Raw genomic sequence first — 26,220 nt, 5'->3', positions numbered from 1 at the left:
AACGAAACGGGCTGAGCTGATAGCAGTGTAGGAGTAAGTCTCGAGCTACTCAGAAACTGCTAAGAATTACTTATTCGCAATTCTGCTAATCTTTCGTTCGCAATTCTGCTAAGCGAAGAAACACTCCAAGAGGGCGGCGGCCTAGCATATGCAATGCTGCTAAAAGCAGCTAGCGAGCGAACAACTCGGAATGAGGGCCTTAGTTACATTACTATTATGATGGTTTTGGATTTTTTTTTGTGGTCATAATGTGCTAATGTCTGTTTGTAGTGCCACATCACAGAGCATTTTCTATATTGCATATTCATTAATTACATTACATGAGAAAATGAAGATGTGTGTGTTTTGGCTTGTTAGTGTATGTATTTGTAATTGTGTCCTATGTCTATGTCCTGTACATTGTTTCCTGTGTTGCACTTTCCATAGTGCATATGGCTATTGGGCAATGTGTGTGTTTGTAATTTTTGTTGTAATTTTTTTATGGGCGTAATTTTCTTTCCATAAATAAAGAACCATTTTTGTAAGATGTAATGTTTATAAACATAATGGGTGGATGTATCAACAATAGCATGAATAAATGAGTTCTTTTATTTTTTTCATGATTTACAGTGTTGAAAAAAAGCAGTACTGGTCGTCGTCCTACAGTCACTCCCATGACATCTGATGATGATGATGACGTTGCGGAAGCAGGTTAAGTGTCCATTGTAGTATAGGTTATGTTTGTAAAGGAATGGCCATACCAAAATTACACTTTAAATACTAGGTCCATCAAAAGAAGTCTTGAGCAGCAGAAGGCGGACTCCTGTACCACACCAAAAAATAATACATGTGCCAACAAAGAAAGCAAGGTCTGATGTAAAGTTCCAACCACAGCAGTCTACCCTGCCACGAAGATTGTCTACAGTTTCTTTGGTCCCACCACTCCAAATTTTGGACACACCTCCAAGACGCCAACCACACTCCCCTCATCTTGATTGTAAGAAACTGTAAAAAAAAAAATTAGTCATCTCGTAATAATTCATTTAATTAGACTAATTAACTCAAAATTAAAAAAAAATCTGCTATGCTTACCGAAGTCACTAAAACATCAAATGGAATCCTAGCAAAATGGCCTTGTCCACATCCAGTAAAGATATGTATGTCCACTTCAGCCATACAGTAGCAGATTGTGTGGAAGATGCTGCAACATAAATACATGTGTAAGCTTGGCAAATAGTAAGTTTGTTTTCCTCAATTTCACATGTGTGTTTGTCCTAACATTGGAACCAACATGCAAAAACATTACTATGTTTTTGTTTTAGACACTATAACTCAACACATTATGGTTTAAAATGTGTTTTTTTATGGTGGAGTATCTCTGATCTACCATACAACTCATGTGCTTGCTTTCACAATGAAGTAACCAGACACATTTGCCACAAACAGGCATAGGTATATATTTAAGTTATGAGTGATGATGTTGCTATGCTGGATATCTGAAAGCACCATTCAAATACATGTGTTCCATGTTTATTGCTTTGTATGAATTTCTCTAACATATGGATAACTAACGGCAAAATGATTCTAATTCCAGATTCTAGTACTGGTACCAGCATCCCTACGCAACAGCAGCAACACAGTGACATGGATGAGACAATCATTTTAAAAATGCAGCCAGTAATCAAAGGAATCAGCCACCTGTGAGTACACCACCACAGCAAAACACACCACCACCAAAACACAGCTCAACAACACCAGTAGCACAAGGCCCTGATCAAGATTGCCTGCGTAGGCAGACCCAAATTTTTTCAAGCCTACCATCTCACCTCAGAAGAATCAGCAGAAATATCAGTCGCCACAATGAACCAACCACGAGAATTGCTAATACCATGGAAATCATGCGTGCAGACATTACACATCTCATGGGCAACTTACAACGCATAATGGAAGGAAAAAACAGACAACAGCAAAGCTATAACAACAATTAGGAAAACAATCAAATGATCAATGAATCTATCACCAGAATTTTAGAAAATCAAAATGCTGCAACACGTGAACTCAATGCCACCCTCACTAACCTCAATGAAACACTCAGATCCCAGCACCAACCAAGCAGCAGTTCTGGTATGACTACTCCAATTATATCACCAGAGTCCTCACCACCAAGGCGCTCCACCAGAGCACGCCAACATGACAGTGGTAAAGGCAAAGGCCAGTCCAAGCAGCCACCCAAAAAACATAAAAAATATAGGGACCGATTTCTGTAAAGAGAAGAAAATAAACACAGTTAGTAAGTGTAGGATTGTCAGAATATATATAACACTAAGCACCTTGTCAATTTTTACAACATCATTAATTATAACTGTTACAAACAACAACAGGATTTTTAGCATCACATTTATTCTTTAACATCTTTGAATTTTTTTGGAGGAGGAAAATGTTCTTTGAGCTGCACATTGATCTTAGCATGCAGAAACAATACCACTTGACTTGATTATCTAATTAATATTTCATGATTCCAATCACTCTCATATCCTGCAGACAGACTAATTGGCAGCCATGCAGATTAATCCATGACCAATACAATTTACAATGTGAATTTTAACTCTTTTACATTTCTTCTCTAGACGCCATTACAATAATAACACAATTGAGTTTGAAAAGAGTGTCCTAATATGTTGTCAACAAATTTAGATAATTCATTCCCAAAATGATTGACATTATTGTTGTGCCATGTTTGTGTGTGGTAAAAAGGAGTAATCAGATTCTAAAACATGATGCAGAACCAAAGTAATTGGAAATATTTGATTCAAACAAATAGTGTGTAATAATGGATATATATTGAAAACTGTGTATTGACTTACAAATCTGCAAGTTTACTCCAGCAAACATAACTAAATACATTTTTTTGGATGAGACTAAGTTTGTGTCCCTTAAATCCGATGGAGCATCACACATAGGGACACCTGTATTCCTCAAGGATAACATATTATATATGGAGAAGTGTTACATTAGGATGTAACACACATTCCTAAAGTAAATAACATATTCAATTACTATCTGGATTATGTGTGTTTTAAATAAATTACAATTAAAAGTTTTTATAACACTTATCCAGATTTCATGCATGTCACTCATAAACTGATGTTTAGTCAATTTAATTAAACACAATACACATGCTGCATTTGTTTTGCATAAAGCGAGGGTATGTTTGTATGTCTCAAGGAGACAGACACATTCTGAGTAATGGTTTTTAAATGAAAAATGTACAAAATATATTTAGGCTTACACAACAAATGAAAGAAGCAAAACATACTTACCTTAAAAATAACTATTTATGAGGTCTTGCCTAACCTGCCTCCCTACATCTGTATTCCAAGTGTCGCCAGATGTCTTTAATTCCTCTGCTTGCTGGCTGCTTTCTTCATCCTCCTCGTCATCATCAACATGTGGCAGATCTTGTTGCAAACACATGTTGTGAAGAAAGCAGCAGCAGAACACAATTTGAGTCACCTTCAAGGGACTATACAACAAAAGGCCACCAGACTTATCCAGACACCGAAACCTAGATTTCAGCACACCAAAACATCTTTCTATCACATTCCGCGTGGAGTTATGTGCATTATTGAAATTGTGTTCAGCAGGGGTATCAGGTCGGGACAATGGAGTTAGAAGCCAAAAGAAATAGCCATATCCTCCATCACCTGAAAGACAGATATAGTAACGTGTTTCATGTTAAGATACAGCAACACATAAGTAACAGTGTATTTTGCCGCAGTATACAAAGTCCTACACATATCAAATTACGTACCCAGCAGCCATCCATCTGGCATTTGTCCATCCTCAAACTTATCAAAGAGGGATGACTGACTGAGGATGAAGGATTCATGGCAGCCCCCAGGGTAACCAGCAACCCACACTCATTATTTAGAGATTTGCATCACAAACCACCTGCATATTTGTGGAGTGGTCTAGATGTCGATTAGTATATATGTGCTGCCTGTCCCTAGGTGGTCTCAGCTGAATGTGTGTGCAATCTATGGCTCCCAGCACATTGAGCATGCCAGCAAGCTCATAGAAATCTACCCTGACGGCATGCCACTGACTCCTGGGTAGGGAAGCAGATTGAGGCTTCGATGTGGGGCTGCAAAACTGCCAACACCTGTGTGTATATTTGAAAGAAAATTAAACATGAGATTTTAGGACAGAACTGGCCACCGAGTAATTAAAACCAACCAAAAACAGAGGAGGTAGTTTGGTATACATCACCTGTGTTAATATTCTTGAAAATGAGGGCTGTGAGATTCCTATGACATCCCCAGACATAGCCTGAAAGCTGCCAGTAGCCATAAAGTGCAACACAGCCAGGAATTTGTGCAGGCCTGAGACAGGGCGAGAGCGTGCTGTCTCAGGGTCTAGGCCCAGTTTGACAAGGTCATACAGACGGAAAATGTTGGTACAATTTAGACAGAACATCTGTATGACCCTGTCATCGGACAATGCGTTCAAGTTTAAATGCCCCGTAAAAAAACGAGGCTGTGCATCCTCCGCGTAACCTGTACAACCTGCTTACCATGTACAGTTTCTTGGCCCTGGTTACTTACAGGCTGATGTCTGAGTCTGAGGAATCCCACAGCACACAAAATATCACTGCACCATAGTCCTGCAGCCATTTCTGAGTGTAGGTTGTTTGAAATGGGCCTAAGATCCTTTTATAGGCATCCTAATTCAGGTGTGAATGATTTTTAAGTAGCAACACATGTAAACATGCCTGAAAAAAGTAGGTCTATTCTTTTGCTGCTTTTTTTAACAATTCGCAAAAAAATACGACCGCAATTGAGCATTCAGAGACTAACACCCAAATACGAATGAATAGTAAATTCCCGTGTTGTATGAACAAACAGCTGCGTTTGACCGATGGTCTATTCATTCGTATTTCTGAACTTTGCCGTCAAAACCATTACGAATAGCCCAAACACTGCCGAGATTTGTGCTTAGTACATTCCCGTGTTGCCACTGAAAAAAACAAACACAAATCAGACAAACTCGGATTTTTAGTAAATATACCCCCAGTGGTACTGCCATATAAATCCAGTGGTACTGTCGTATTAATCCAGTCCAGTGATACTGCCATATATGTCCAGTGGTACTGCCATATAATTCAATTGACACTGCCGTATAATTGCAGTGGTACTGGCATATAAATCCAATTGTGATACTGCCATATATGTCCAGTGGTACTGCCATATAATTCCAGTGATACTGCCGTATATGTCCAGTGGTACTGCCGTATATGTCCAGTGGTACTTGAGTATAAATCCAGTCCAGTGATACTGCCGTATATGTCCAGTGATACTGCCGTATATGTCCAGTGATACTGCCGTATATATGTCCAGTGATACTGCCGTATATATGTCCAGTGGTACTGCCATATAAATCCAGTGGTACTTGCATATAAATTGAGTCCAGTGATACTGCCATATATGTCCAGTGGTACTGCCATATAAATCCAGTGATACTGCTGGATATGTCCAGTGGTACTGCCGTATAAATCCAGTGGTACTGGTGTATAAATCCAGTCCAGTGATACTGTCGTATATGTCCAGTGATACTGCAGTATAATTACAGTGATATTGCCATATAATTCCAGTGGTACTGGTGTATAAGTCCAGTGATACTGCTGTATAAATCAAGTCCAGTGGTACTGCCGTATGAGTCCAGTGTTTCACGATCCGGGTAACTTAACATCATTATTTACCTTCCAAGTGTCTCCTATGACTGGCCCAGCGTTCCAATATGGGATTCCATCTGCGCTGTCTGCGTGCAGCGTGCTGTATATCATTACCTCAAGTCTCTACCCTGTGATTCCGCAGCGCTGTCATGGCAGCCTTACAGCTTAGTTACACTGTTTGTAAGAATGGCGTCTCCTGACCTCCGCGGCCTCCGAAGCCATTGCTACTGTTTACCACATGGAATATACAAACAGACTTTCCCTCCAAATGCAAACATGGGTGCAGCCATGTTTTTTCTCATCGCATGTCATTCTACAATCTATCCGCTGCACTCTGGACTCTGTCTAATTATCCAGCCAATGCCTGCTTCCCAGCTGGTATAAATATCCTGCTCCTGGGCTGGATAATCGTCAGTACTTCGGTTGTCTAACCTATACACATGTCTCTCCTGCTTGTGGATTCTACTGCTTATTTCTCCAGGTATTCCAGCTCTTGTGATTCAGCTCCACTAAGAGACCTGCACCTGTTTCCATCCTGTGGTACAGCCTGACTTCTGCAGTGTTCTATTATTGCTCCTGATTGCTCTCTACGATCAGACAAGGGCTTCCTGCTCAGAGCGTTGGTCATGCTTCGCTTCCAGCCCCCAGTGGTGTCCTGGTAACGTTTTCAACTTCTCCTTTCTGCAGCACCGCTCTCCATACTTCACAGCGTACTGTACTTACCACGACCTACCAACTTTCCCCAGTGCTCCTGAGTCGCTGGTATTCTGATAGCGGTGCTCCACAGTTTCTTCAGTTTATTTCAACGTTATCAGCGGTATTCCCATATCGCCTGCATCTGTGACTATTCTACCATTCAATCACAGCGTCCATCGATGCTCATCATTGGACTCTAAATCTACAGTGGTGAGTTCTGCACACCTTTCATTCATACCGGTCCTAACCAGCACTCTCTGCAATTATACCAAGTACCATCTACTTCTGTGCATCTGTGTTGCTCCAGCCTCTGTATACCATCTGCTGGGCAGTACCAGTTCATACCTTTCCTCAGCGGTTAGTTGTGGCATATGAACTTACCATCTCCAGTTCGGGCAAATAGTACTAGATATCCTGTATGTCTAGGAACCCAATACTACTTCCCCGGTTCACCTACACACCAGCCCCTACATCTGAGGCTTCCCCTGGTCAGCCTCAGACATCAGTTGTGACAGTAAGCACTGAACTAATGGATCCGGCCTGAGACCAGGCCCAAGTGACTAACCCGATGCAACAACCTGCAGCCCGCTTAGAACATCAGGTGGCTGCACAGTTTCAAGTGATTTGCTGTCTCCAGGATCTTTCCACCCAGCTATATGGAATCCAAGTAACCCTCCATGGTTCAGGGACATCCAGTGTTCCGATTACAGTACCTCTGGTGGTAACCCCACCTGCCATTCCCGTTTCTGCTCCTCATCTCCATTTGCCGATGCCAGCCAAGTTCGATGGTTCCCCTAAAGCCTGTCATGATTTTCTAAATCAGTGTGAAATACACTTTGAGTTACAGCCTGGCAATTTCCCAACTGACCGCACCAAGGTTGCCTACATCATCTCCCTCCTCAGTGGCTCCACCCTGGATTGGGCATCACCTCTATGGGAGATATCCAATGTCCTGCTCTCTTCATATGCATATTTCGGGGCAACCTTCAGGCGCATCTTTGATGAACCAGGACGTGTGTCATCTGCCTCCACTGATCTACTCCGGCTACGTCAGGGGACACGGACAGTCGGTCAATATCTGGTACAATTCCAGATTCTAGCGTCTGAACTTTCCTGGAATGATGACGCTCTCTATGCAGCCTTCTGGCATGGGTTATCCAAACGAATCAAGGATGAGCTTGCTACTAGAGACTTACCTCCAAAACTAGATGAGCTCATATCTCTCTGCACCAAAGTCGATCTCCGATTCCACGAAAGGGCGATTGAGCGAGGAAGGTCCATACTTCCTAAGACTTCTACTGTTACTCTTCCTCATCAGCTATCTCCACCCAAAGATGAGCCCATGCTGATTAATCACTCTCGTCTGTTGCCTGCAGAGCGTAGAAGATGCCTATCCGAACACCTGTGTGTATATTGTGCTGCTCCTTCTCATGTCATCAACGCTTGTCCAAAGTGTCAGGGAAACTCCAAATCCTAGCCAGTCAAGGAGAGGGCCGGCTAGGAGTTATGAACTCCTCTCCATCTTCATGTTATTGTAATCTTACAGTTTCGCTTCAGGTGTCTCAGCGCTTCAGGAACCTCATTGCTCTGCTGGACTCTGGAGCAGCTGGGAACTTTATGACTGAGGAATTCGTTAAGCGGTGGTCCCTACCCACTGAGAGACTTTCGTCTTCCATATCCTTGACTGCTGTGAATGGCAGCAGGATTTCCGATGCAGTCATTTACTCCAAGACCCTGCCTATCCATCTGAAGGTAGGAGCTCTTTACTCCGAACTGATCTCATTCCTGGTTATTCCAAAAGCCACGCATCCTGTGGTTCTAGGCCTTCCATGGCTTCATCTCCATAATCCTCAAATTGAATTGAGAATTACGCATATCCTGGCATAGAGTCCTTACTGCTCAGAGACCTGTCTTCAAAAGGTACTTCCAGTTTGCACATCTTCTTTCAAGTCTTCAGATGTTCCGCCTCCACCGTACCGAGATTTCACTGATGTATTTAGTAAGTCCTCCGCAGATATTCTTCCCCCTCACAGGGAGTGGGATTGTCCTATTGATCTCATTTCAGGGAAGACTCCACCTCGGGGATGCACTTATCCGTTGTCGCTTCCAGAAACCAACTCAATGGAGGAATATATCAAAGAGAACCTTGCCAAAGGGTTTATCCAGCCTTCCTCCTCTCCAGCTGGTGCAGGCTTCTTCTTCATGAAGAAGAAAGACGTTGGTCTGCGACCCTATATTGACTACCGTGGGTTGAACGATATCACTGTGAAAAACCAGTACCCTCTGCCCCTTATCACCAAGCTATTTGACCGTGTCAGTGGAGCCACCATCTTTTCTAAGTTAGACCTAAGGGATGCGTACAACCTCATCTGGATCCGGAAGGGTGACGAGTGGAAAACCGCATTTAATACCTGTGACGGACATTATGAGTACCTCGTCATGCCTTTCGTACTCAGCAATGCTCCAGCGGTATTTCAACACTTTGTGAATTAAATTTTCTGAGATATCCTCTACCAACATGTTGTGGTCTACCTTGATGATATTCTCATCTTCGCTAATGATTTAGAGGAACATCGCTACTGGGTCAAAGAGGTCCTGTCTTGTCTCCATGCCAACCATCTCTATTGTAAGTTGGAGAAATGTGTCTTCAAGGTCAAATCTATTCCGTTTCTAGGTTATATTGTGTCCAGTTCCAGACTAGAGATGGAGCCTGAGAATCTCCAGGCTATTCGTGATTGGATGATACCCACGACACTCAAGGGTGCTCAGAGATTCCTGGGGTTCGCCAATTATTACAGGAAATTAATTTGGGACTTTTCTACTATTGTGGCGCCTGTCACTGCCCTTACTAGGAAAGGTGCCAAACCCTCCAAGTAGTCGGAAGAAGCTACTAAAGCCTTCAAACTGCTGAAACAAAAGTTTGTCTCTGCTCCAGTTCTTAAACAGCCAGATACCAGCTTGCTCTTCACCCTGGAGGTGGATGTCTCTTCCGTTGGAGTGGGCGCAGTTCTTTCTCAAAGAGCCGATGATGGCCACTTACATCCCTGTGGCTTCTTCTCACATAAGTTGTCCCCTGCTGAGCGCAATTACGCCATTGGTGATCAAGAACTTCTAGATATCAAGCTCGCTCTAGAAAAATGGAGATATCTACTGGAGGGAGCTTCTCATACTATCCCTATTCTGACAGACCACAAGAATCACCTGTCATTGAAAGTCGCCCAATGCCTTAATCCTCATCAAGCCAGATGGGCACTCTTCTTCTCCGGGTTTGACTTTAAACTTTTGTTTTGTCCAGGGTCACAGAATCGCAAGGCTGATGCTCTTTCCTGCTCCTGGGAGCAAGAAAATGAGTCTGAATCTACTGGCAAGCATCCCATTATTGATCCAGTGGCATTCTCCACCATGAGATTGGAATCTATGCCCCCGCCAGGAAAAAGCCTTGTAAAACTGTCCCTCAGAAGGAAGCTCCTGCAATGGGCACATTCCTCTCGCTTCGCCGGACATGCGGCTATTCAGAAAACCTTTAAATTTGTTTCCAGATCATACTGGTGGCCGACCCTGAAGAAGGACATTACAGAATTTATTACATCCTGCCCTAAGTGTGCCCAGCAGAAGGTACCACGCCAGTCACCCACTGGACAACTGGTACCCCTGTCTGTCCCTCATCATCTGTGGACCCATTTATCAATGGACTTTATTATGGATCTTCCTGAGTGTAACAAGTACAATACCATCTGGGTGGTAGTTGACCGATTCACCAAGATGGCTCACCTCATTCCGCTCACCGGTCTTCCGTCAGCTTCCAAGTTGGCTCAAGTCTTCATCCAAGAGATATTCAGATTACATGGTCTTCCTGAAGAGATTATCTCCGATAGAGGTGTCCAGTTTGTAGCCACATTCTGGCGAAGTCTGTGTTCGGCACTTCAAGTCAAGCTAAAGTTTTCTACGGCTTATCACCCCAAACCAATGGATAAACCGAGAGGGTGAATCAGGACTTGGAGGCCTTCCTCTGAATTTAGATTTCCTCTTCCAAAGATGACTGGGTTCATCTTCTTCAGTGGGCCGAATTTTAACACAACAACCAGTATCATTCTTCATCTTCTACCATGCCATTCTTTTCCAACTATGGGTTCCACCCAAAGGTTCCAGAGTTTCAATCACTTCCAGCAACATCAGTACCTGCAGCTAATATCACTCTTCACCAGTTTCTCCAAAACTGGAAGAATGTCCAGGAAGCTCTCCTAAAAGCTTCCTCTAGGTACAATAAGTTTGCGGACAGGAAGCGTCTGGCAATTCCTGCCCTCAAACCAGGTGACCGCGTATTGCTGGCCACCAAGAATATCCAATTGAAAGTCCCAAGTTAGAAGTTTGCTCCTCGTTACATTGTCCTTTCTATGTTGAACAAGTCGTCAATCCAGTTGCCTATAAGCTCAAGTTGCCTCCATTTCTGTAAATCCCTAGGACATTTCATGTCTCACTCCTCAAGCCGGTGGTCCTGAATTGTTTTCATTCTGCGCTCCCCACTGCACCTAAGGTTCAGACTCAATGAGGTGTTGATCACCAAGATTCTGGACTCACGCTTCAGATATGGTCACCTTCAGTACTTGATTGATTGGAAGGGATATTGCCCCGAGGAACATTCTTGGATGAACGCATCAGATATCCATGCTCCCAGGTTAGTCCAAGCTTTCCACACCAGATTTCCTTGTAAGCCTAAGAAGTGTCCTGGTGCCACTCCTAAAGGGGGGGTGCTGTCACGATCCGGGTAACTGAACATCATTATTTACCTTCCAAGTGTCTCCTATGACTGGCCCAGCATTCCAAAACGGGATCCATCTGCGCTGTCTGCGTGCAGCGCGCTGTATATCATTACCTCAAGTGTCTTCCCTGTGATCCTGCAGCGCTGTCAGGGCAGCCTTACAGCTTAGTTACACTGTTTGTAAGAATGGCGTCTCCTGACCTCCGCGGCCTCCGCCATCATTACTGTTGTTTACCACATGGAATATACAAACAGACTTTCCCTCCAAAAGCAAACATGGGTGCAGCCATGTTTTTTCTCATCGCATGTCATTCTACAACCTATCTGCTCCACTCTGGACTCTGTCTAATTATCCAGCCAATGCCTGCTTCCTAGCTGGTATAAATATCCTGCTCCTGGGCTGGATAATCATCAGTGCTTCGGTTATCTAACCTATACAGATTTCTCTCCTGCTTGTGGATTCTACTGCTTGTTTCTCCAGGTATTCCAGCTCCTGTGATTCAGCTCCACTAAGAGACCCGCACCTGTTTCCATCCTGTGGTGCAGCCTGACTTCTGCAGTATTCAAGCATTGCTCCTGATTACTCTCCAAGATCAGACAAGGGCTTCCTGCTCACAGTGTTGGTCCTGCTTTGCTTCCAGCCCCCAGCGGTGTCCTGGTACTGTTTTAAACTTCTCCTTTCTGCAGCACCACTCTCCATACTCCACAGCATACTTACCATGGCCTACCAACTTTCCACAGTGCTCCTGAGTTGCTGGTATTCTGCTAGCGGTGCTCCACAGTTTCTTCAGTTTATTTCAATGTTATCAGCGGTATTCCCATATCGCCTGCAACTGTGACCATTCTGCCATTCAACCACAGCGTCCATTGATGCTCACCATCGGACTCTAAATCTACAGTCAGGGCCGTAACTACGTGTGTGCCAAGTGGGCTTGGCACACAGCGCAGTTGCCCTGAGGGCGCACGGCCAGCGGCATGTAATGAGTCAAATTGACTCATTACATGCCGCCTCTAAGTCTGCGCCGTGCGCCGCGCTGTGGAGGGAGAAGTCTGCAGCCGCGCCGGGCAGCGGAGAAGGAGGAGGAGGGAGGGGGAGCAGGGAGCCGCAGCAGCGCTATTTCATTGGTAGTAAGCGCCGCTGCAGCATCCCCCTCTCCTTCTGTATTGGCTGCCCGGCGCTGCTGTGGATGCTGGGATGCGGTTCCTCCATCCCAGCATCCACAGCAGCGCCGGGCAGCCAATACGGAAGGAGAGGGGGATGCTGCAGCGGCGCTTACTACCAATGACATAGCGCTGCTGCGGCTCCCTGCTCCCCCTCCCTCCTCCTCCTTCTCACCTGCCTGCACCGAGGGACCTGAACGAGGAGCCTGACTGCCAGCGGGGAGATGGTAAGTATATCTCTCTTTCTCTCTCTTCTCTCTCTCTCTCTCTCTCTCTCTCTCAGGGAGACCCGTCTGCCGCAATGTGTAAAAAGGGGGCCTGGCTGCCGCAATGTGTAAAAAGGGGGCCTTGCTGCCGCTATGTGTAAAAAGGGGGCCTAGCTGCCGCAATGTGTAAAAAGGGGGTCTAGCTGCCGCAATGTGTAAAAAGGGGGCCTAGCTGCCGCAATGTGTAAAAAGGGGGCCTAGCTGCCGCAATGTGTAAAAAGGGGGCCTGGCTGCCGCAATGTGTAAAAAGGGGGACTGGCTGCAGCAATGTGTAAAAAGGGGGACTGGCTGCCGCAATGTGTAAAAAGGGGGCCTAGCTGCCGCAATGTGTAAAAAGGGGGCCTGGCTGCCGCAATGTGTAAAAAGGGGGACTGGCTGCCGTAATGTGTAAAAAGGGGGACTGGCTGCCGCAATGTGTATAAAGGGGGACACCGTCTGCCGTAATGTGTAAAAACGGGGACGCTGTCTGCTGTAATGTGTAAAAAAGGGGACGCTGTCTGCCGCAATGTGTTGAAAGGGGGACTGGCTGCCGCAATGTGTTGAAAGGGAGACTGTCTGCTGTAATGTGTAAAAAGGGGGACTGGCTGCCGCAATGTGTAAAAAGAGGGCCTGGCTGCCGCAATGTGTAAAAAGGGGGCCTGGCTGCCGCAATGTGTAAAAAGGGGGCCTGGCTGCCGCAATGTGTAAAAAGGGGGACTGGCTGCAGCAATGTGTAAAAAGGGGGCCTGGCTGCCGCAATGTGTAAAAAGGGGGCCTAGCTGCCGCAATGTGTAAAAAGGGGGCCTGGCTGCTGCAATGTGTAAAAAGGGGGACTGGCTGCCGTAATGTGTAAAAAGGGGGACTGGCTGCCGCAATGTGTATAAAGGGGGACACCGTCTGCCGTAATGTGTAAAAACGGGGACGCTGTCTGCTGTAATGTGTAAAAAAGGGGACGCTGTCTGCCGCAATGTGTAAAAAGGGGGACTGGCTGCCGCAATGTGTTGAAAGGGAGACTGTCTGCTGTAATGTGTAAAAAGGGGGACACTGTCTGCTGTAATGTATAAAAGGGGCTCTACCTGGTGTAGTGGCGCTACTGTGCAGCGTAATTTGAATAATGTAGACTACTGTGCACCGTAGTATGAATTGCTATTATTTTGTGGCCACGCCCCTTCCCTGTGAAGCCACGCCCCTATAAATTTTACGCGCGACTACGGCGCGCACTGCCCCTATCTTTCAGGGGGGGGGGGGGCGCCACTATCGTTTCTTGCACACAGCACTAAAATGCCTAGTTACGGCACTGTCTACAGTGGTGAGTTCTGCACACCTTTCAATCATACCAGTTCCAACCGGCACTCTCTGCAATTATACCAAGTACCATCTACTTCTGTGCATCTGTGTTGCTCCAGCCTCTGTATACCATTTGCTGGGCAGTACCAGTTCATACCTCTCCTCAGCGGTTAGTTGTGGCATACGGATTTACCATCTCGAGTTCGGGCAAATGGTACTGGATCTCCTGTATGTCTAGGAACCCAATACTACCTCCCCGGTTCACCTACATTCTAGCCCCTACATCTGAGGCTTTCCCAGGTCAGCCTCAGCCCTCAGCTGTGACACAGTGGTACTGCCTTATAATTCCAGTCATACTGCCGTATAGTTTCAGTGATACTGCTGTATAATTCCAGAGGTACTGGCATATAAATACAGTGATACTGCTGAATAAATCCAGTCTAGTGGTACTGCCGTATAAGTCCAGAGGTACTGATGTATAATTCCATTAATACTGCAGTATAATTCCAGTGATACTGACGTATAATTCCAGTGGTACTGGCATATAAATTCATTAATACTTCCGTATAAATCCAGTCCAGTGGTACTGCTGGAAAAGTCCAGTGGTACTGCCATATAATTCCAGTAATATTGCCATATAATTCCAGTGATACTGCCATATAATTCCAGTGGTGCTGCCGAGTAAGTCCAGTGCAGTGGTGCTGCCATATAAGTTCAGTGGTGCTGTCCTGTGCTGTATATTATTTAGTCCAAATAAAGAGGTTATTAATATTTAATCCAAATAATTTTCACAGGGTTTACCCTGTGTGGTGTAGAGGTACGCTCTCCTGTACCGCATATTGTTATATAACTCAAGAAAAATAATGGGGAACAAAAATTTGGTGGATAAAATAAGGAAAGATCAAGAACCACTTCCTCCTAGTGCTGAAGCTGCTGCCACTCGTTATGACATAGATGATGAAATGCCATCAATGTCGTCTGCCAAGGCTGATGCCCAATGTGATAGTAGACAGCATGTAAAATCTAAAAAGCCAAAGTTCAGTAAAAAGACCCAAAAAAATTAATTGAAATGGTCTGAGGAGAAATGTAAACTTGCCAATATGCCATTCCCGACACGGATTGGCAAGAAACGGCAAAGGCCCTGGCCTATGTTCATGACTAGTGGTTCAGCTTCACATGACGATGGAAGCCCTCATACTCCTGCTAGAAAAATGATAAGCATTAAGCTAGCAAAAGCAGAGCAAAGAACTGTGCATTCTAAGATGGTTTCACAAATCCCCAAGGAGAGTCCAAGTGTGACGGCAGTTGCGATGCCTGACCATCTCAACACTGGATGGGAAGAGGTGGCTCCTTCCACCATTTGCACACCCTCTGCAAGTGCTGGAAGTAGCACCCACAGTCCAGTTTCTGATATTCAAATTGAAGATGTCACTGTTGAAGTACACCAGGATGAGGATATGGGTGTTGCTGGCGTTGAGGAGGAAATTGATGATGAGGATTCTGATGGTGATGTGGTTTGTTTAAAACAGGCACCGGGGGAGACCCCTGTTGTCTGTGGGATGAATAAGCCCATTGTGATGCCTGGACAAAATACCCAAAAAGCCACCTCTTTGGTGTGGAATTATTTATCCACAAATCCTCCTGACAACAGGTGTCAAGCCGTGTGTTGCCTTTGTCAATCTGTAATAAGTAGGAGTAAGGACGTTAACCACCTAGGAACATCCGCCCTTATATGTCACCTGCAGCGCATTCATCAGAAGTCAGTGTCAAGTTGTGAAACTTTGGGTAAGAGCGTAAGCAGTCCACTGACACCTAAATCCCTTCTTCCTTTTGTACCCAAGCTCCTGCAAGCCACACCACCAACTCCCTCAACGTCAACTTCCTCCTCAGTCAGGAATGTCAGTAGTCCTGCAGGCCATGTCACTGGCAAGACTGAAGAGTCCTCTCTTAACCGGGATTCCTCCGGAGGATCCGTGAGTGCTATGCCTACTGCTGCTGTTGCTGAAGATGAAATATGACAGCAGACATCCTGTTGCAAAGCAGATAACTGAGGCCTTGACAGCTATGTTGGTGTTAGATGTCAGAAAAAGTGTCCTCATTGTCCTGAAAAATGCAGTTGTACCCACTGTCCACTTAACCACGGACATGTGAACAAGTGGAATAGGGCAGACAAAGGACTATATGACTGTGACAGCCCACTGGGTAGATGTATGGCCTCCCACAGCAACAACAGCAGCGGCACCAGTAGCAGCATCTCGCAAATGCCAACTCGTTCCTAGACAGGCTACGCTATGTATCACCGATTTCCATGAGAGACACACTGCTGACAACCTCTTACGGAAACTGAGGGACATCATTGCACAATGGCTTACCATAATTAGACTCTCCTGGGGATTTGTGATATCGGACAATGCCACCAATATTGTGCATGCATTACATCTGGCAAATTCCAGCATGTCCCATGTTTTGCACATACAATTAATTTGGTGGCGCAGAATTTTTGGAAAAATGACAGGGGCGTGCAGGAGATGCTGTCGGTAGCCCGAAAAATTGCAGGCCACTTTCGACATTCAGCCACAGCATGCTGAAGACTAGAGCACCAGCAAACACTCCTGAACCTGCCATGCCATCACCTGAAGCAAGAGGTGGTAACGAGGTGGAATTCAACACTCTATATGCTTCAGAGGATGGAGGAGCAGCAAAAGGCCATTCAAGCCTTTACATCCACCTACGATATAGGGAAAGGGGGGAGAATGCACCTGACTCAAGCACAGTGGAGAATGATTTCCGTCAATCTGTTGAAATCAGAGCACTACATTTTGGCCACCGTGCTCAATCCCAGGTTTAAAGCCTACGTCGTATCTCTCTTTCCAGCAGTCTGCAGAGGTTCAAAGACCTGCTGGTGAGAAAATTGTCTACTCAAGTGGAACGTGACCCGTCAACAGCTCCTCCTTCTTTTTCTCCGGCAACTGGGGCTGCGAGGAAAAGTATAAGATTTCCTAGCCCTCCCGCTGGCGGTGATGCAGTGCAGTCAGGAGCGAGTGCTGACATCTGGCCCAGACTGAAGGACCCACCAATGATTACTGACATGTCTTCTGTCACTGCATATGATTCTGTCACCATTGAAAGAATGGTAGAGGATTATATGAGTGATAGCATCCAAGTAGGCATGTCAGACTGTATGTATACTGTATGTATACTGTATGCATACGGACTGTATGTATACTGGCAGGAAAGAGTGGCAATTTGGATGCCCTTGCATAAACTGGCTTTATTTTACCTAAGTTGCTCCCCCTCCAGTGTGTACTCTGAAAGAGTGTTTAGTGCAACCGCTAACCTTGTCAGTGATCGGCGTAGGAGGTTACTTCCACAGAATGTGGAGAAGATGATGTTCATCAAAATTAATTATAATCAATTCCTTTGTGGAGACATTCACCAGCAATTGCCTCCAGAAAGTACATAGGGACCTGTGATGGTGGATTCCAGTGGGGAAGAATTAATACTCTGTGAGGAGGAGGAGGAGTAGGATGTACACAGTGAAAGTGGTGAGGAATCAGAGGATGAGGGTGAGGTCGACATCTTGCCTATGTAGAGCCAGTTTGTGCAAGGAGAGATTGATTGCTTCTATTTTGGTGGGGGCCCAAACAAACCAGTCATTTCAGCCACAGTCGTGTGGCAGACCCTGTCGCTGAAATTATTGGTTTGTTAAAGTGTACATGTCCTGTTTATACAACATAAGGGTGGGTAAGAGAGCCCAAGGACATTTCCATCTTGCACCTCTTTGCATCATGTTCTGTTTGGGGACTAGATTTTTAAAGTGCCATCATGTCTGACACTGCCGTACAACTCCAGGGGTACTGCCGTTTAAGTCTAGGGGTACTGCCGCATAAGTCCAGTCCAGTGCTGCTGTCTTGTGCTGCATCAGTACAGTGGTGGTGTTTTGTGCTGCCCTAAGTCCAGTGGTGGTTTCCTGTGCTGTATATTATTTACTCCAAATAAAAGGCTTATATACATTACTTATGTTATTATCCAAATCATTTTTACAGGGTTTGCCCTGTGGTGTAGGGGTACGCTCGCCTGTGCTGCATATTTTTATAATAGCTCCAAATAAAAGGGTTATTATTATCCAAATTAATTTTACAGGCTTTGCCGTGTGTGTGTGGTTTAGTGGTACACTCTCTTGTTCCACCAATATTGTGCATGTATTACATCTGGGCAAATTCCAGCACGTCCCATGTTGTTTGTACTGCACACTTGTGTCGCTTAGCTTAGTCATACAGCTACCTCATCGCACCTCTTTTTCTTCTTTGCATGATGTGCTGTTTGGGGCTTAGTTTTGTAAGTGCCATTCTGTCTGTAACTGCATTGCCACTCCTAGATAGGCCAGGTGTTTGTGCCGCACACTTGTGTCATTTAGCTTAGTCATACAGCTACCTTATTGCGCCTCTTTTACTTCTTTGCATTATGTGCTGTTTGGGGCCTAGTTTTTTAAGTGCCATCCTGTCTGCCATTGCAGTGCCACTCCTAGGTGGTCCGAGGTGTTTGTGCCGCACACTTGTGTCGCTTAGCTTAGCAATCCAGCTAACTTAATGCACCTCTTTTTCTTCTTTGCATCATGTACTGTTTGGGGCCTATTTTTTAAATCTGCCATCCTGTCTGCCACTGCAGTGCCACTCCAAGGAGTAGGCCAGGTGTTTGTGCCGCACCCTTGTGTCGCTTAGCTTATTCATCCAGTCACCTCGGTGCAACCTTTTGGCCTAAAAACAATATTGTGAGGTGTTCAGAATAGACTGGAAATGAGTGGAAATTAATGTTATTGAGGTTAACAATACCGGAAGATCAAAATTACCCCCAAATTATGTGATTTTAGCCGTTTTTATGTTTTTTTCAAAAATCATCCAAAACCAAAACACGAAAGGGTGGTTTTGGCAAAACCAATCCAGATCCAAAACACGAGCATGGAGCCAGAACCAAAACCAAAACACAAAACACGAAAAGTGCCCACCACACATCTCTAGTCAGAACCACCCACAGTCACCTATCACTTGTGATATGGAGAATTGAATAGCAAAATTGAAGTTGAATGTCAGTTTGTTTTATGTTAAGAAAAAGAAACTGTTGCTTTAAATAATCTTTTTGATGTCTGCAAGAAAACTTTGATTTCTGTAGTAATAAAGGAAGTTGAACCAGCTACATAGTGAGATCAAAGGCTGTGTTTAGTTTGCATCCTGTAAAATAAGGAAATAATAATTACGTAAAGAGTAAAAGTATATTTTTAATATTAAAAAGTCATGATGACAAGATAATCACAAGATATTGAGCAAATGGATTAGTCTACTGCATGCATATGATTGGCCTGTTAATTTGATTGGTTTATGTAATACTGTCATTAAGGTATAAAGGCCCTCATTCCGAGTTGTTCGCTCGTTCTTTTTCTTCGCATCGCAGCGATTTTCCGCAAACTGCGCATGCGCAATGTTCGCACTGCGACTGCGCCAAGTAAATTTGCTTAGAAGTTTGGTATTTTACTCACGGCATTACGTGGTTTTTTCTTCGTTCTGGTGATCGTTCTGTGATTGACAGGAAGTGGGTGTTTCTGGGCGGAAACTGACCGTTTTATGGGAGTGTGTGAAAAAACGCTGCCGTTTCTAGGAAAAACGCAGGAGTGGCTGGAGAAACGGGGGAGTGTCTGGGCGAACGCTGGGTGTGTTTGTGACGTCAAACCAGGAACGACAAGCACTGAACTGATCGCACTGGAAGAGTAAGTCCCGAGCTACTCAGAAACTGCACAGAGAAATCTATTCGCAATATTGCGAATCTTTCGTTCGCAATTCTGCTAAGCTAAGATTCACTCCCAGTAGGCGGCGGCTTAGCGTGTGCAATGCTGCTAAAAGCAGCTAGCGAGCGAACAACTCGGAATGAGGGCCAAAAGGTATTGAGGTCAAAAACACACCCAGCGTTCGCCCAGACACTCCCCCATTTCTCCAGCCACTCCCACGTTTTTCCAAGAAACGGCAGCGTTTTTTCACACACTCCCATAAAACGACCAGTTTCCGCCCAGAAACACCCACTTCCTGTCAATCACACAACGATCACCAGAACGAAGACAAAACCTCGTAATGCCGTGAGTAAAATACCAATCTTCATAGCAAATTTACTTGGCGTAGTCGCAGTGCGAACATTGCGCATGCGCAATTAGCGGAAAATCACTGCGATGCGAAGAAAATTACAGAGCGAACAACTCGGAATGAGGGCCATTGTGCATGTGGGCAGTTCACAATAAATCTTATTGTGTTCTCAAGGGTACGTTACACTAAGATAAACCTACAGAGATTGTAGAGACTGAGACTTCATTGTTTCTCAAATTATTTGCTGGTCCTTATCGCTTGATTACTAGCAATAACACACTACATATCTAATGATCCCTAATCTTTAAGTAGTGCCTAATTAGCAAATTAGTCACCAATTTTGATTAGTAATGTGTCCATGAAGTTCAATCAGTCAGGTATCATGGTCACTGCAAGTTCCTATGAAGGAAGGAGGACACCATGTGATTTCATTTGCTGAAACTGCCTGAATGGTGGATTATATAAGGCTTTACAGCCTTTATTCTTATACTGTATACAGACTGAGATTTTTTCCAAACCAAAAACAACTCATTGCATAGTGGATCAATATTGAAGGGGCTTTCACGTAAGTTCACACATAATTTGGCACAAATTTTTGCCACAATTTGTACTCCATAATACCCCTCTCAGACATGCATCAAAATCCCGGGATTTTGGCATGTCTGAATGCAAATGAACCGGAACTAAGTCCCGGGTCTGCGACCCTTCTCCCGATCAGGGTCTTGGAGCTCAGACCCAGGAATTTGCCGGCATGCTAGACCTGACAATTTCCCGTGTCTGCTGTCTTAAAGGGGTATTAGTGACATTTTTGCTGGAACTTGACACTAAGGGGCTAATTAAGATCTGATCCCTAGCAGGCGATTTTTGCACTGCTGCGATCGGATAGTCGCCACCTACAGGGAAAGGGTATTTTAACTGTGCAAGTGTGCAATCGCATGTGTAGCAGAGCTGTACAAACAGATTTTGTGCAGTCTCTGCGCAGCCCAGGACATACTCAGCTGCTACGATCACTTCAGCCTGACCGGGACCGGAACTGACGCAAGGAACCCTTCCTGCAAACTCATGGACACGCCCGCGTTTTTCCAACCACTCCCAGAAAATGGTCAGTTGTCACGCCTTCTTCCTGTCAATCTCTTTGCGAATGCCTGTGCGAATGGATCATCACACAAACCCATTGCTGAGTGGCGATCCACTTTGTACCCATGCGACGTGCCTGCCCAATGCATGCATACGCATGCGCAGTTTAGACCTGATCGCCCGCTGTATCAAAACGCAGCCTAGCGATCAGGTATGAATTAGCGCCTAAGTATTAATTTAATGTGATTATAATTATTTAATAATGTCTGTGATTGTATCTTAAATATATATATATATATATATATATATGTTTATATACAGTGTATGTATATATATATATATATATATATATATATACAGTATATTGTGAGGAGATCAGGGTAGGTGTGCCCTCTCATGGGGTAAATGGGCACCTCTAACACACAACAGCCAGGTAGGGAGCACACCAGTCCAGAGTTTTTGTGCAATCTAGCCAGGGCTAATTTTACTGTACAGTACATAAAACAAAACATAAAAATACATCCTAGCCCATCTGGGCACTAACTATACATAATAGAATACATCTCTCACTCTCATGGTGGTAGGGCCTTATGCTTGTACCACAAACACAATCATATGCACAGTACTTACATTCAGTAAATCACAGTGTTTCATAACAGGCCTGCTGCCTGTTTCCGCCGGTAGTGAGTCCCTGAGCCAAACCCTGACACAGCTTTTATAAGTCTCTTACAGGTGCAAGCACTAATTAGCATGCTCTCAGACTGAAGGTTTAATGACTCAAAATGGGCCTTGTGGATGTAGCCCTGCCTTTTCTCTCACATCCACACCCCAGGAACCCTTAAATGGTTTTTAGCAAAAGCCCAAAAGCTCCCAGCCGGGCAACCACAAACATCTTCCTGGGGTGTTAAAATGCATAGTCTTGAAACCTGGCCTATGTTTTTTAAGTAGTGATGTGCACCGGAAATTTTTCGGGTTTTGTGTTTTGGTTTTGGATTCGGTTCCGCGGCCGTGTTTTGGATTCGGATGCGTTTTGGCAAAACCTCCCTGAAAATTTTTTGTCGGATTCGGGTGTGTTTTGGATTCGGGTGTTTTTTTTACAAAAACCCCTCAAAAACAGCTTAAATCATAGAATTTGGCGGTCATTTTGATCCCATAGTATTATTAACCTCAATAATCATAATTTCCACTAATTTCCAGTCTATTCTGAACACCTCACACCTCACAATATTATTTTTGGTCCTAAAATTTGCACCGAGGTCGCTGGATGGCTAAGCTAAGCGACCCAAGTGGCCGAAACAAACACCTGGCCCATCTAGGAATGGCATGGCAGTGTCACACAGGATGGCAGATTTAAAAAAATAGTCCCCAAACAGCACATGATGCAAAGAAAAAAAGAGGTGTAATGAGGTAGCTGTGTGACTAATAGTGATGAGCGGGTTCGGATCCTCGGAATCCGACCCGCCCGAACTTCACCTTTTTTTTACACGGGTCCGAGCGACTCGGATCCTCCCGCCTTGCTCGGTTAACCCGAGCGCGCCCGAACGTCATCATCCCGCTGTCGGATTCTCGCGAGACTCGGATTCTATATAAGGAGCCGCGCGTCGCCGCCATTTTCACACGTGCATTGAGATTGATAGGGAGAGGACGTGGCTGGCGTCCTCTCCGAGTCCATTGTATTATATTAGAACTTAGTTAGTTATAATTGTGGGGAGGATTGGGGACGGGGAGCAGCTGTTAGGGAGTACAGTGCAGGGTTTTGAGTTTAATCCGTTGTTTCTCTGCCTGAAAAAAAACGCTCCACCATATCTGTGCTCACTCAGTGTGCTGCACTGCTGCATGATATATCTGTGCTGAGTGCACTGCTCACACTGCCTAATTGTGGGGACTGGGGAGCAGTTATAGCAGGAGTACAGTGCACAGTTTTGCTGACAGTGACCACCAGTCCAGTATACGTTTGTCTGCCTGAAAAACACTGTGGTGTTTTTTTCTTTTCTTTCTTCATGCTAGTTTGTTTAGCAGTCTGCTGACACTGCAGTGTCCACCATGTCCGTTATACAGTATATTATATATATATAATTAAGCACTAAGCAGCAGTACGGTAGGCCACGGCTGTACCTACCTCTGTGTCGACTCGTCACTCGTCGTCCATAAGTATAAGTAATACTATCCATCCATCTACATTGTATACCTGTGGTGTTTTTTTTTTCTTTGTTCAGACTAGTTTAGCAGTCTGCTGCTGACACTGTCCACCAGGTCCGTTATACTAAAATGCAGCACAGGTATGGATGCATAGTATACTTGACGACACAGAGGTAGGTAGAGCAGTGGACTACTGTACCATACTGCTATATATATACTGGTGGTCACAGCAACATTCTGCACTGTCCCCTCCTACTATATACTGCGCACAACTAAAATAAAGCACAGGTATGGATGCATAGTATACTTGACGACACAGAGATAGGTAGAGCAGTAGACTACTGTACCGTACTGCTATATATATATACTGGTGGTCACAGCAACATTCTGCACTGTCCCCTCCTACTACATACTGCGCACAACTAAAATGCAGCACAGGTATGGATGCATAGTATACTTGACGACACAGAGGTAGGTAGAGCAGTGTACTACTGTACCGTACTGCTATATACAGTATATACTGGTGGTCACAGCAACATTCTGCACTGTCCCCTCCTACTATATACTGCACACAACTAAAATGCAGCACAGGTATGGATGCATAGTATACTTGACAACACAGAGGTAGGTAGAGCAGTGGACTATTGTACCGTACTGCTATATATATATATATATATATATATATATATAGCATTTGGAAAGGCTCGGCACTCACTTGTGGGAAGCAGTTACTTGCTGCTGTGCCATCCAGGGAATAAACACTCCTGTAACAATGCTTGATAATGGCGGCACTCAGCAGACTCATTCAAAGATGCAAAAAGCCTTTTATTTTCGGTCCTACGCTGTTTCGGGGAAACCCCGTCTTCAGGGACAAACAGTACATACAGAAGTGCACACAGAGAATACTTATATACCCCCCTAAATAGTGCTAACAAGTGCTCATAATGAATAACGTTACTCACCTGTCCGGCGCTGTCATTCCCGCCGCGTCTGGTGGTCACAGCAACATTCTGCACTGTCCCATCCTACTATATACTGCGCACAACTAAAATGCAGCACAGGTATGGATAAATAGTAGGGATGAGCGGGTTCGGTTCCTCGGAATCCGAACCCGCCCGAACTTCATGTTTTTTTACACGGGTCCGAGCGACTCGGATCTTCCCGCCTTGCTCGGTTAACCCGAGCGCGCCCGAACGTCATCATCCCGCTGTCGGATTCTCGCGAGGCTCGGATTCTATCGCGAGACTCGGATTCTATATAAGGAGCCGCGCGTCGCCGCCATTTTCACACGTGCATTGAGATTCATAGGGAGAGGACGTGGCTGGCGTCCTCTCCGTTTATAGAGAAGAGAGTGAGACAGTAGAGAGAGACACAGTAGTAATTTTGGGGAGCATTAGGAGGAGTACTAGTTACTTGCTGAAGTGATAGATAGTGTGACTGTATATTATCTGACTTGTGGGGGAGACACTGACAGTGGGGAGCAGTTAGAGTCTGAGAGCAGGACTCAGGAGTACATATAACGTACAGTGCACACTTTTGCTGCCAGAGTGCCACACTGCCATTGTGACCACACTGACCACCAGTATAATATATATTGTGATTGTCTGCATAGGAGTACTACTTGCAAGTTGCTGATAGTGTGACCAGTGACCTGACCACCAGTCACCACCAGTTTAATATATATATATATATATATATATATATATATATATATATATATAATTGTATATAATATATATATAATATTGTATACCACCTACCCGTGGTTTTTTTTTTTCTTTCTTCTTTATACATACTACTATAGTAGCTTACTGTAGCAGTCTGCGGTGCTGCTGAGCTGACTGTGTCCAGCAGGTCCGTCATCAGTCATTACATAATAAATATATATACCTGTCCGGCTGCAGTACTAGTGATATTATATATATATATATATATATATATTGATTTCATCTCATTATCATCCAGTCTATATTAGCAGCAGACACAGTACGGTAGTCCATGGCTGTAGCTACCTCTGTGTCGGCAGTCGCTCGTCCATCCATAATTGTATACCACCTACCCGTGTTTTTTTTTTTTCTTTCTTCTTTATACATACTACTATAGTAGCTTACTGTAGCAGTCTGCGGTGCTGCTGAGCTGACAGTGTCCAGCAGGTCCGTCATCAGTCATTACATAATAAATATATATACCTGTCCGGCTGCAGTACTAGTGATATTATATATATATATATATATATATTGATTTCATCTCATTATCATCCAGTCTATATTAGCAGCAGACACAGTACGGTAGTCCACGGCTGTAGCTACCTCTGTGTCAGCAGTCGCTCGTCCATCCATAATTGTATACCACCTACCCGTGGTTTTTTTTTTTCTTTCTTCTTTATACATACTACTGTAGTAGCTTACTGTAGCAGTCTGTGGTGCTGCTGAGCTGACAGTGTCCAGCAGGTCCGTCATCAGTCATTACATAATAAATATATATACCTGTCCGGCTGCAGTACTAGTGATATTATATATATATATATATATATATATATATTGATTTCATCTCATTATCATCCAGTCTATATTAGCAGCAGACACAGTACGGTAGTCCACGGCTGTAGCTACCTCTGTGTCGGCAGTCGCTCGTCCATCCATAATTGTATACCACCTACCCGTGGTTTTTTTTTTCTTTCTTCTTTATACATACTACTATAGTAGCTTACTGTAGCAGTCTGCGGTGCTGCTGAGCTGACAGTGTCCAGCAGGTCCGTCATCAGTCATTACATAATAAATATATCTACCTGTCCGGCTGCAGCACTAGTGTGATATAATATATATTGATTTCATCTCATTATCATCCAGTCTATATTAGCAGCAGACACAGTACGGTAGTCCACGGCTGTAGCTACCTCTGTGTCGGCAGTCGCTCGTCCATCCATAATTGTATACCACCCACCCGTGTTTTTTTTTTTTTCTTTCTTCTTTATACATACTACTATAGTAGCTTACTGTAGCAGTCTGCGGTGCTGCT

At 44.5% G+C, this 26,220-nt stretch overlaps 1 long non-coding RNA gene across 1 annotated transcript in view; it reads right to left on the bottom strand.

The window, feature by feature from the left end:
- Positions 1–554: 554 nt before the first annotated feature.
- The window catches only part of LOC134947553 (uncharacterized), a 244,696-nt gene continuing 219,030 nt past the window's right edge, over positions 555–26,220 (bottom strand). Inside the window, exons 3-5 of the long non-coding RNA XR_010182616.1 lie at positions 2,058–2,240; positions 1,072–1,180; positions 555–984 (exon numbers count right to left, since the gene is read on the bottom strand). This is a non-coding gene — a long non-coding RNA (uncharacterized LOC134947553). The remainder of the gene's footprint in view (positions 985–1,071; positions 1,181–2,057; positions 2,241–26,220) is intronic.

Source organism: Pseudophryne corroboree, chromosome 8, assembly GCF_028390025.1.
Source record: "Pseudophryne corroboree isolate aPseCor3 chromosome 8, aPseCor3.hap2, whole genome shotgun sequence".
NCBI lineage: Eukaryota > Metazoa > Chordata > Amphibia > Anura > Myobatrachidae > Pseudophryne > Pseudophryne corroboree.
Note: the sequence above shows the minus strand (reverse complement) of the source record. Positions and strands in the feature narration are given on the sequence as shown.